The sequence below is a fragment of the Triturus cristatus genome, chromosome 4_1 (genome assembly GCF_964204655.1).
Source record: "Triturus cristatus chromosome 4_1, aTriCri1.1, whole genome shotgun sequence".
In the NCBI taxonomy this organism is placed as follows: domain Eukaryota; kingdom Metazoa; phylum Chordata; class Amphibia; order Caudata; family Salamandridae; genus Triturus; species Triturus cristatus.
Genome location: NC_140585.1, coordinates 1004756728 through 1004769436, shown reverse-complemented (window position 1 = coordinate 1004769436; position 12709 = coordinate 1004756728). Strand labels below are relative to the sequence as shown.

At 50.5% G+C, this 12709-nt stretch overlaps 1 protein-coding gene across 4 annotated transcripts in view; it reads right to left on the bottom strand.

Annotated features, from left to right (window-relative positions):
- MGAT4C (MGAT4 family member C) overlaps window positions 1-12709 on the bottom strand; it is a 1156917-nt gene that overhangs the window by 244035 nt on the left and 900173 nt on the right. The window lies entirely within an intron of this gene.

The window sequence follows — 12709 nt, the reverse complement described above, 5'->3', positions numbered from 1 at the left end:
CGGTTCCCTTTTTGGGATATTTAGCCAACACCTCCAAAACAGAGGTAATGTGTTAGAATATTGATAACTGGGAGGGTACCATGAGCAAAGAGTTTAAATATCTGGGCATCACTATCGTTAAGGATCTGGATACAATTCCTCAGATTAACCTAAATAAGACCATTAAAGAGATAGACCGCCTATTTGCCAGATGGAAGAATCTCCCCTTAACAATTTTTGGTAGGGTCAACTTGGTAAAAAATTGTCATTCTGCCTAAGCTGACCTACCTGTTTAACGCGATCCCTCTTGTCCTCCCTAGTAAAGACATTTGTAAAATCCAAAGTAAGATCGGAAGTTTTATCTGGGTAAACAAGGGCGCAAGATTGTCGTGGAAAAAGCTGAGACGTAGGCTTACCAAGAGGGGGTTGGCTCTCCCAGACATCGGCTGGTACTCTGTTGCCTTTCAGTTTAAAAAGTTCCGGATGTTACTTGTAAAACCCGAAGAGTTGTCTTGGGGGGAGGCTATTGGGTGAAATGGTCAAGATGGAGGGTGGAGGCGAAGGACAAGGCTTTTTGTATAAATTTGGGGCACCAAGGTTTTTTAAATGGGTACGTCTGAAAGTTCTTAGGGCCGCCCTTGCCATTTGGTGTAAGATTAGATGTAGATGGGGGATTGGGTATTACTCAGATTTTGCCCCGATCTGACACTCCCCGGGGACCCCGCTTTGCCTGAAGGATAGCCTTGCAGCTCCAATAAAAAGGGCGGGTATTATTATCTGCTCAGAGCTTTTATCTTCAGAAGGAATTCACCCGTGGGAGGCATTAAGGGCAAAGGTGGGAAGTAGTCTTTCCAGGTTTAAATACTTGCAACTAACCTCCTGGTTTATAGTAGAAAAAGGGGACATAAGAGGAGATTGGGAGACGGAGCAGTCTTTGCAAATAGCACATCTCAAAAGAAAAGAAGTCTCTATCTGGTATAGGAAGTTTTTGGAGGCTGAAGATATGGAACTTCCTCCGCAACATGCAGTTTGGAATCAGTCTCCCATTGAGGCCAATATTGAAGCTCTTTATGAACCCTTCTTTATAAATTTGTCAAACCGGCCAGTTTAAAGAAGAACCATTTTTTTGCCATCAACAGATTTTATTAGACACCCGCAAAAATTGTTACGTTTGCACCACTATCTTCCCCCAAATGTCCAAGATGCAACCTTCTTAATGACAATGATGTTCATATTTTTTATGAATGTTCTGAACTTAGAGCCTATTGGAAGGGAGTGTGGGATGTCCTATGTACCATCTTTAAAGTTGAGGTCAATGCTTCCCTGGTATTATTTGGGGACGACGGTGTGCCTGGGAAGAATCTTCAGCAGATACATAGAGGCTTGTTGGTATACCTGGTACTAATATCCCGGAGAGAGATCTACATGAAGTGGAAAGATCCACGGTCCCCAAGGTGTGAGGACTGGCTTAAAGCTGTGTGTGCCATGGCCCGTCTGGACCAAGGGGGAGTAAGTGAGAGTGGTGTGAACATCTGGCAGGCCCTATAGTGTCCTGGGGTTTGGATTTGAGACTAGTATAATTCCCTCTGTGTCCTCTGGGTCCTATGATTACACCAAGCTACCAACAAAGGGGCTGGTCTGGTTTTGCCTAAGCGAATGCAGCAGCCGTAGGGTGCACAGTTTGGTAAGACGGCTTCTTTAGAAGAATTGCAGATCCTTATTGGTGAGATGAGGACCAAAAATAAAAAAAGAAAGTCTCCAAACTGCCAGCTTTTGCACAATGTGAAATATATTACAATTTTCCCTTAATTTATGTATATATGCATTACCCACCCAATGAATTAACAAAGTCTCTTTTTTCCATATTCTTTTTTAGTGAATTGGCCTGGAGAGCAATCATTGGAGCAGGACCAGTTGCAAGATGACAGATCCTCGAGTCTGACATAGCACGAAGACTTGACTCCACCAATGAGGAGGAGTAAGCAATCAACAGCAGGGGTGATGTAACCACTTAGACACTAACATGATCTGTCTCCAAGAGACTCCAGGTAGAGGCTGAACAGTCACATGGGAGGGGGGGCCAGAGGATGTGGACATCAGCTGCCAGGGAGGTGAAGATCTTGGGTCTTCTTCAGGCCATGAGCAAGACTTACCCTGGGGGTGTGTAAGTGGCAGTATAGGTACATAAGTGGGTGTGTGAGAAGCTGTGTTGGTGAGTGATATGCTGTGTGAGTTGCAGTATTGGTGTTTGAGTGGGTATATCAGTTGCGGTGTGAGTGGTTCTATGGGTGGATAAGTTATGTGAGTGACTCAGTGTGTACGTTGCTGTGTGGGTGAGTGAGTTGCTGTTTGAGTGGGTGTTTGGTTAAGTAAGTTGATGTGTGAGTGGCTGTATTTGAGAGTGTGTGTGGATGGCTGCATGGGAGAGTGGGCGGATGTGTGAATGCTTCTATGGAAGTAAATACGTGGGTGTGTTAGTAGCTGCATGGGTGAGTGTGTGGCTATGTCAGTGGCTGTATGGATGATTGACTGGTTGTATGAGTGTCTGTATGGTTGAGTGAATGGTTGTGTGAGTGGCAATATGAGCAAGTGAGTGAGTAGCTTTGTGACTGCCTATATGGAAGAGTCAGTGGGTATATGAGTACTGGTATGGGTCAGTGAATGTGAGTGGTTGTGTGGGTGTGTCAGTAGGTGTACAAGAGGATCTGTGGGGGTGTAAGACAGTATGTGAGTGATTCTGTGGATGACGTCATTGGTGATGTAATTTGAGATGTCATTGGTGATGTCATCAGTGATGTCACTGACCATGTTTTGAGTAATGCAATATGTGAGGTCATAAACAGTGCATTGCGGGGGCTTAAGTTATAGTTACCTCAGGTAAGTATAGCTGCTGAATTTCACTGGTTTTGTACAAGTGAAATCTCAGCATAACTATAAAGTCCCTGTAACCTTTGTTTTTTTCAGTGAATTTCTATGTTTTTTTAACTAGTAGCCGCGTTTGCAGAGTGGCGGAGAAAGGGGGTGGTACTTCTGACCAGCCCTAAGGAATCCCACTGTAAGGAACTTACTGGAGGTAACAGGAAGGCTTCCTGGCCTCCAAGGTCCCTCAGTAGTGAAGGAGACTTCATCCCCCAAGCACTACTGTGCCAGGAGGTTCGTTTGCAGAGTAGTAGAGAAAGGGGACATGGCCTCCAAAGTCCTTACAACAATCATGCCCTGTGGACCTTACTGGAGGTATCAAGAGGGATGTTTTGCCCCCAAGGACCCTCAGGACCAAAGGGAATTCATCCCCCACCCAGCAGTGCACTAGGAGGTGCGTTTGCAGAGTGGTGGAGAAAGGGGGCATGGCCTCCGATAACCTTTCAGCAATCCCGCTGTGTAGGACTTACTGGAAGTAACAGGAGGGGTAGTTGGCCCTCAAGGGCCCTCTGGAACCCAACCAGCAGTGCGCCTGGATGCCCGTTTGCAGAGTGATTGAGAAAGGGGGTGTGGCCTCGAAAGTCCTAGCAGCAATCAGGCTGTGTGGGGCTTACAGGAGGGAAGAGGAGGGTTTGTTGGCCCCCAAGTACCTTCTGGAGCCTAGGAGATTTCATCCCCCAACAACAGTGCACCAGAAGACTTATTTGCAGAGTGGTGGAAAAAGGGGGTATGGCTTCCGAAGTCCTCTCAGCAATCAGGCTGTGTGGGACGTACTGGAGGTAACAGGAGGGCTTGTTGGCCTCCAAGGACCCTCAGCATCCAAGGGGACTTCATCCCCCAACCAGCAGTGCCTCAGGAGGCATGTTTTCAGAGTGGTGGAGAAAGAGGGCAGGGCCTCTGACGACCTCTCAGAAGTCTGTGTGGGACTTACTGGTGGTACCATGAGGAGTTCTTGGCCCCCAACCACCCTCAGAATCCAAGAGCACTCCATCCCACAACAATTAGTGCACCAGGAGGGGTGTTTGCAGATTGCTGAAGAAAGTGGGCGGGCCTCCGATGAGCTCTCAGTGATCTCACTGTGTGGGACTTACTGGTGTAACAGGAGGTGTTATTGGCCCCCAATAACCCTCAGCAGCCAAGGGGACTTCATCCCAAATGAGTAGAGCACCAGGAGGGGCATTTGCATAGTGGTGGAGAAAGGGCATGGGCCTTCGATAAGCTCTTAGAAATCCTGCTGCATGGGACTTACTGGTGGTAACAGGAGGGGTTCTTGGCCCTCAACGACCCTCATCAGCAAAGGAGACCTAATTCCCAAATGAGTAGTGCACCAGGAGGGGCATTTGCTGAGTGGTGGAAAACGGGGTCAGACCTCTGATGAGCTCTCAGCAATCTCACTGTGTAGGACTTAATGGTAATAGCAATAGGGGTTCTTGGCCCCCAACGACCCTCAGCAGCCAGTAGTGTGCCAGGAGGCACATTTGCTGAATGGTTGAGAAAGGTGATGGAGACTCCAATGAGCTCTCAGCAATCCCATTGGGTGGGACTTACTGGTGTTAACAGGAGGGGTACTTGGCCCTCGAGAGCCTTAGCATACCAGAAGAGCTCATGCCTCAACGAGTAGTGCACCAGCAGGTGCGTTTGCAGAGGGGTTAAGAAAGAGGGCGGGTCCTCCGACAAGCTCCAAGCAATCCCATTGTGTGGGACATACTGTTGGAAACAATAGGGGATCTTGGTCCTAGCCTCCCTCAACAGCAAAGGGGCCTTCAGCCCCCAACTGGTAGGGCACCAGGAGGCCCATTTGCAGAGTGGATGAGAAAGGGGGCGGAGCCTCCAACAAGCTCTCATTAATCCCACTGGGTAGGACAAACTGATGGTAACAATAGGGGTTCTTGGCCCCCAACGACCCTCACCAGCCAATGGGACTTCATACTCCAACAAGTAGTGTACCAGGAGGTGCGTTTGCAGAGTGGTTGAGAAAGGTTGTGGGGCCTCAGATGAGCTCTCAGCAATCCCACTGTATGGGACTTACTGATGGTAACAGGAGGAGTTCTTGGCCCCTAATGACCCTTAGCACCCAAGGGGACAACATTCCTCAACAATTAGTGCACCAGGAGACGTGTTTGCAGAGTGGTGGAGAAAGCAGGCGAGGCCTCCAACAAGGTCTCAGCAATCCTGCTGTGCAGATCTTACTAGTGGTGACAGAAGGGGTTCTTGGCCCCCAACAATCCTCAGGATCCAAGGGGACTTCATTAGGGGTAGCAGAGCAAAACTCAGATTGCTTGCAGAACTCCATGGAAATTGGCCTTTTTTTTTGTTTCTGGTGTGAAACTCCGCAAAGTAGTCCCAGGCCTAGTCCTCTCCTAGTGAGGGCAGAGTCCATGAGTATGTAAATGTACAAATCACCTGGAAGCTCTACCCATTTGGCCCCACCCTGTCCACCTTAGTAATATGTAAAAGTCTTCCCTCCTTTTGCCAGGATGATGGACAGCTTAACAAAAAGGCCCCCCTATTTTGGGGACATGTTCCTAATGGTGAGGAATATGAGGACATCTTCACCAAACAAAGGAGCACTTCCTTCATAAAGGTAAGAGGAAGGACCTTTGATTGGTGGAGATTTACCTCTTTGTAGTCTTTTTGCTTCTCTATAGAAGAATTCATGTTATCACAGATTTCTGGATAAAGACACATGAGGAACAATTACATTGCTGAAGTGCATTCAAGGTCACTGGAGACATTTCATTGTGGTCCATTATGCAGCTGTAGTTTAGAATACACACTAGACATTTACCCAACGAGGTAGCACTTACTAATTAACCAGTAGAAAGTACTCCATTTAGGTAGTTATTTTGTGCAAAACTGTGAACTCTTGTTGGATAAACATACAGTTGAGGGTATGTTTTTACCCTGATGCTCATTTCACAGAAATTAAATCTCAACAGGAAGCACTTACAAATATACACATAGCAGGAGCTAAAGTTGAACCTCCACTTCTGTAAAAGACAATTGATCCTTACTTGTTGGGCTTGGCGAGTGCAAAGCAACTGTGTTTCCACTCCTATTCAAAGTTGAAGTGCTTAATGGAGGTGAATTCATCATTGAACTATTGGACATAATCTGATTCGTAGTAACTCTGATGAGTGGTTTGTTTCTTGTCACCTCTTTTTGAGAGCAGAGTCCATGGTTCTCCCTTTTCAACAACCTATGTATGCAAATGCCCAAAATCCATAGCATCATCACACACCTACTCGCAGACATACACAGACACTCACGAACCCATTCATAGACCCACACAGGCACTCACACATGCATTTACTGACCCACACAGGTACTCACACACCCACTCACAGACCCACACAGGTAGTCACACAGCCACTCGCAGACCCACTCATAGACCTACTGAGATACTCACAGACCCACTCACAGACCCACACAGGTACTCTCGCACCCAGATAGGCATTCACACACCCACTCACAGACACATCTACTCATACACCCACTGAGACACTCACAGACCAACTCACAGACCCATACACCCACTCAAACATCCACTCATAGACCCCTACATCCACTCACACACCCACTCACATACCAATTCAGCCACAAACACACCCACCAAAACACTCACACACTAACTCACAGACCCATACAGCCCTCACACACTCACTCTCAAAGGTGACAGGTTAGTTAGGAAGAAAAATAAAAAAGATAACAATTCACTGAAAATACAAAAGGCTACAGGGATGTTATAGTTGGGAAATAATATTTAAAAAAGTAGAAATTCGGGGGAGGAGCCTAGCACGCATCCAAGATGGTCGCGTGAGCACAGAGCTCCCCGGACCCTCGCTGCTCCTCGGAACTTATCCTGACTTTATCCTGACTTGGTTGACGGATTCTGGAAGATGAACGTTGGCTGAACCCTAAACTCTTTTCAGAAACCAAATCGGACCTGGGAGACCCGATCTATGGTGGTTTGAACTTTTGAGGCCCAACTGATGGCTGTGCCGGTGCGAAGGTGAACTGTGGAGCCGGGGCATAGTTGAACAACAACGGCATCGGGGCTGTGCCAGCGGCTGTCCCATCACTTTCGGTTTCACTTTTGGATCTCCGAGTGGCTGGACAGTGGAGTTGCTTTGTGCGGCTGGGTTTTCACTCGGCCTTCGCTTGGTGCCTTTGCCTCCGCCTGATACCAGTGTGCCCATTGACTTTGATCCCCTCGCACCGCCACATTGCGGTCTCTGGTACGGCTCGTGTCTGCTTCGCCTGTGCCCCTTCACCGCTTGCTCGGTGGTCCCCTTCGGCGAGTGTGGTTCAACATGGGTGGCAGGGGGGATCCCGAGAGGCATAAGACCAAGACATCCCTACGTGGGGGACCGGTCCAGACTAACAACATGGACCGCTACACCCAAGGTAGAGGGTCCCCTGGGGCGGCCAGTGTTCTCCCGGACGACGCTGGTGGTGTTCCGTCCGTCCCTCCGGATTTGTCATTGCAGGACATCATGGGCGCCATTAATGGCATCAAGGAGACCATCGCTAAGCAGTACGAGGCCTTGGCCCGTAAAATCGACACGGTGACCATTGATGTTACGCTAATTCGGGCGGATCTCTCTAAGACCAATGAGAGGGTTCAATCGCTGGATTTGCGTACGTCCACCCTTGGTACGGATGTGTCGGACCTGCAGACTGCGACCTCAAGTCGGCCAACGACCTGATGGCCCGGCGGTTGGAGGACTTCGAGGGACGGGCCCGACGCAATAACATCCGCGTCATAGGTGTTCCAGAGACCTCCGACAATCGCCCGGTTGATCTTATGGTTGAGGATCTCATCCTCAACCAGCTTGCCCCCACTGGCCTGAGTAAGTTCTTTGCCGTGGAGCGGGCCCATCGAGTCCCAGGCAGTCGGCCGCGACCGGGGGCTCCCCCGAGGCCTATTGTTGCAAAACTTTTTCACTACAGAGACCGAGATGCGATTCTGCAGGCCTCACGAGTTCATGGCCCGGTCCGATATGAGAACTCATCCGTTAACTTTTTCCCGGACTTCACCCAACTTGTCCAGAAGCAGCGGATGGGCTTCCAGGGGGTGAAGCGTCGTCTCCGGGACCTGGGTCTTAAGTACTCTATGCTTTTTCCTGCTAGGCTCCGAGTGGAATACGAAGACCGGACTACCTTTTTTGACTGTCCTGCGACTGTGAGTGACTGGCTGGATTCTCTGCCGGACCGGGGTGACCGGCCTGGGCCTTCTGGTGGTGCCGAGGGTGGCGGGCCTCTTTCCGAGTGACTTTTGTTATGTTATGTTATGTTATCAGAGTTTTGTAGAGCGCTCAGCTACTCAGGCAGAGTGTCCCGGCGCTAACAGACCCTTGACCACAAAGCATCTACATGGGGGAGGACTTACATGCCGAAAAGCCAAGTTTTGAGCTTCTTTCTAAAGGTCGTCAAGTTAGCACACTTTCTTAACGCCAGAGGGAGGGAATTCCATGCAAGTGGCGCAAGGTGTTTAAAGGAACGCCCTCCGATCCGGGCACGCCTGGTTGCCGGGACCACAGTGAGGGACAATGCCGCAGAGCGCAGTGATCTGGTGGGTTGATAAAAACTGATCCTCTTTCTCAAATAGAGGGGGCCAATGCCATGAAGTGTTTTAAATGTCATGGTAAGTGTCTTAAATTCAATACGCTTCGCGATAGGGAGCCAGTGCAGGGATTGCAGTAGTCCCGTGGCATGGGAGCGATGGCTGAGGCCGAAAATAGCTCGTGCAGCCGAATTCTGCACGACTTGTAGGCGCGAGAGAAGGCACTTAGGGAGACCCAGGTACAGGACATTGGCATAGTCCAGCCTGGAGCCTATCAAGGCCTGCACCGTGATCTTCCTGTGAGCAAGAGATAGAACAGGAAGAAATTTTCTTAGCATTTTTAAAATGCCAAAGCATTGGCCAACTAGACTCTGGATCTGCGGTTTTAATGTGAGACAATTGTCCAGCTTAACGCCGAGATTTTTGGCCACCGAGGCCACATCCGCAGGGGGAAACATGTCAGCAGGCCACCAAGATCTCCAACACGGATCGGGGGGGCACCCAAAGAAAAGAACCTCCGATTTATCAGAGTTGCATTTTAGTTGATTGCAATGGAACCATGTAAAGACCGCGGCCAAGCAACTCTTAATGCGGTCTCCATTGAAATCCAAATTTTTGCTGCATGTGAAAAGAAGCTGAGTGTCATCGGCGTAAGAGACAATCTGGGCTCCAAAGGACTCGACCAGTGCAGCCAGAGGGGACATATAAATATTGAAGAGGATCGGACTAAGTATGGATCCTTGAGGAACTCCTACTTCCAGAGGCGGCACTGTCGCCGAGTGCGGAGGTGCCCAGACTGTCTGTTGGCGGTTGGTCAGAAAGGACTTAAACCATTTAAACACCGTACCTCCAACCCCGATCTCCCCAAGACGGGTCAAAAGGCGGTCATGAGGGACGGTGTCAAACGCCGCCGAGAGATCAAGTAACACCAACAGTGCTTTTCCCCCAGAATCCTGAACTTCTTTGATGGCCTCCACCACCTCTAACAGAGCAGTCTCAGTGCTCATGTTCGTACGGAAGCCGGATTTTGGTCCTTGACTTTGACATTTTGTTTTGTTCGGCTGGGTTCTACTTCTTTTGTACATTTTGTTTAATTATGATCTGTGTTGGGGGCGGGCAGGGACGGGTCCCTTTCCTCCTCCGGGGTCTTTTCGTAGAATGGGGTTTCTAGGGCGACAGGCACACTGCAAGTTGGGGTGGTTTTTTGGACCGCAGGGGTGCAGGGTGGTGGGAGTTGAATTCGTTGGGGTTGTTTGGATTTGTGTTTTTTGTTTTCAAGGCGAGGTATTGGCTCTGTTTCAGTTTCAGGTGTCGCGCTATTTGTTGGGGGACCCTTGACCTACTGGAGGGGATGGGGGGGGACGGGTTGAGATTGATGTCTTGGAACGTCAATGGATTGGGGGATCGTATCAAACGGGGTGTTGTGCTGCAATATTTGCGTCGTTTGACTCCTGATGTGGTATTCTTACAGGAGACGCATTTGGTTGGTAATGTTTGTCATGCCATGAACAGGGGGGGCTACCGACTCGTGGCCCATTCCGGTTTCACCACCGGCTCTAGAGGGGTGGGCATTCTCCTACGATCTTCACTTCCACTAGAGATCACCAGGGTTGTCCTAGATGATAGAGGGCGCTATGCGGCCCTGACTGGGAGGTGGGAGGGACAGTCCCTTTCCTTGGTTTCGATTTATGTTCCCCCGGGCCTCCAGAACTCCACTTTCTCAGACTTGGGTCGTATGCTGCTTGAGCTTCCTGACAGTCTTTTGCTTATGGGTGGGGATTTTAATTCGGTTGTTTCGGGCGATCTGGATCGCCACCCGCCCAGGGCCCTCCCTGCTGCCCAGGCGTGGCTCGGCGGGCTCTTGGATACCCTCGGTCTGGTGGATTGTTGGAGGTTAATGCATCCGACACAGTGTCAGTACACATTTCTCTCTGGGGCCCATGGGAGTCTCTCCAGATTGGATTATTTTCTTATGCCCGCGGCCCAGACTGCCCGGATTCGAGAGGTTAAGCACCTGGCCCGGGGTATCTCTGATCATTCCCCACTGTGGTTGCTTTTTGACACCGGGACGCGGTCCGCTGGGCGGATCGCCCCTATTAACCCTTGGTACTTGCGTGACCCCAAGATTCGTGATAGCCTTGTTAAGTCGATTGATCAGTATTTTCTCGAGAATGAGGGGTCGGTGCTGTCCTCAGTGTCCCTGTGGGAAGCCTTCAAAGCAGTGCTCCGAGGGCACGCCCTATCCCAGATAGTGGAGGCTAAGAGGGTTAAGAATGAGGCGGTGGTGAAGCTGGAGACTGAAATATCGGGGCTGGAGGCAGCTCTGGAGACGGGTGTCACTCAGGATGGGCTTCACGCCCTCAGCCTGAAGCAGTTTGAATATAAGTCTCTTGTCACTGACGCTGCCAAGACCATGTATAGGGAGCAGCAGGGTAGGTTGTATGATGCCGGGGACAAGGCGGGTAAACTGATTGCTTGGTTGGATAAGAAGGAGAGAGTGAATCGTGTGGTCCCGGAGCTTCGGGTTTCGGATGGAGTGTGTGTGACTGACCCTGGTGAGATTGTGGAGTGTTTTGCGGACCACCTCCGGGCGGTGTACTCCCCGGTGTCTGATAGAGATGAGGATGACTCTCGTCTCTTGTTGCGGGATATTGCCTTGCCCTGCTTATCCGTCGAGGACCGTGAGCAGATGGAGGCCTCCCTGTCTGTCGATGAGATTGCTACCGCGATTCGTTCCCTTCGCTCGGGCAAGGCTATGGGCCCCAACGGACTGCCGATTGAACTGTATAAACTACGCCCGGATAAAATCGCGCCCTTCCTCCGTCGTATGTTTCTGGAGTCGCTCGAGCGGGGTTCCCTTCCCGACGACCAGCGTCTGGCGACCATAGTTGTGATTCCCAAGGACGGTAAGCCACGAGACCGCTGTGCCTCATATAGGCCTATTTCCCTCCTAAATGCCGAACCGAAAATCCTTGCCAAGGTCCTCGCTAATCGCTTGCTGAGAGTTATATATGATTTGATACATCCGGATCAATGTGGCTTTATCCCGCATCGTAATACCGCGCTCAACTTGCGGCGTCTCCATGGCGTCCTCGCTAGGGCGGAGTACTTCTCTGAATCGCCCATATTGGTTTCCTTAGACGCCACGATGGCCTTTGATACCATCGAGTGGCCATTCCTTTGGGCCGTCTTGGCGAAGTTTGGCTTTGGGGAGGGATTTATTAGTTGGGTTAAGCTCCTCTATGCCGGACCAATGGCTCAGGTTGTTGTCAATGGGCGTGTTTCTCGGCCCTTCGCTCTCGGGAGGGGTACTAGGCAGGGGTGCCCGTTGTCCCCTCTGCTCTTTGCTCTCGCCTTGGAACCGCTCGCTGCCTGGCTCCGCTGGGAGCCCTCGATCAGAGGGATCCGGTGGGCCCCGGGCTTCGAGGATCGGGTCTCGTTGTACGCGGATGACATTCTCTTGTACCTCACCTCGCCGCGGAAGTCGCTCAATGTGCTTTTTGATGTTCTTACTTCCTTCGGGAGAAATTCGGGTTTGATAATTAACTGGTCCAAATCTTGCGTGTATCCTATCTCCGGTGGCCTTCCTCTCTTGCCGCCTCGGCTTCCGATCCAAACATCTCAATCCGGCTTTAAATACTTGGGGGTGTACGTTTCGTTGGATCCGGCGGTCCGCCACGAGCAGAATCTCCTGTCTCCCCTCCGGTGTTTGAGGGTGGATACGGCTCGGTGGTGTAAGCTGCCCTTGTCTCCACTTGGTCGCGCAGCACTGTTTAAAATGATGTCCCTTCCCAGATTTCTTTACGCACTCCAGAACTCCTTCGATATCATTCCGGCGGCCTACTTTAGGGAAGTGGAGAGTTTGCAGAGGAGACTGGTTTGGGACGGTCGTGCGCGTATCGCTTTGGCAAAGCTGACTCTTCCCTGGTATGACGGGGGCATCGCGCTTCCTGACATTAGAAGGTACTATTGGGCCTCCCAGCTGGCTACCATTAACCATGCTACGTACGCTCCTGGTTCGAACCCGGCATATGAGATGGATAAATTCCTGCTTCCCGGCGGTAACTATAACAGAGCGCTTTACTCTCGGTCTGCCGGTAGGATCCTCACGGGCCCTACTAGGATTGCGGTACGTGTGTGGAAGGCGGCGAATGTAGCTGTGGGCTGGAGTGAGCGTTTAACGTGTGCTACTCCTTTATTCGCCTCAGAGCGCTTGGGAAGCCTCTGGACAACGAAAGGCTTTGA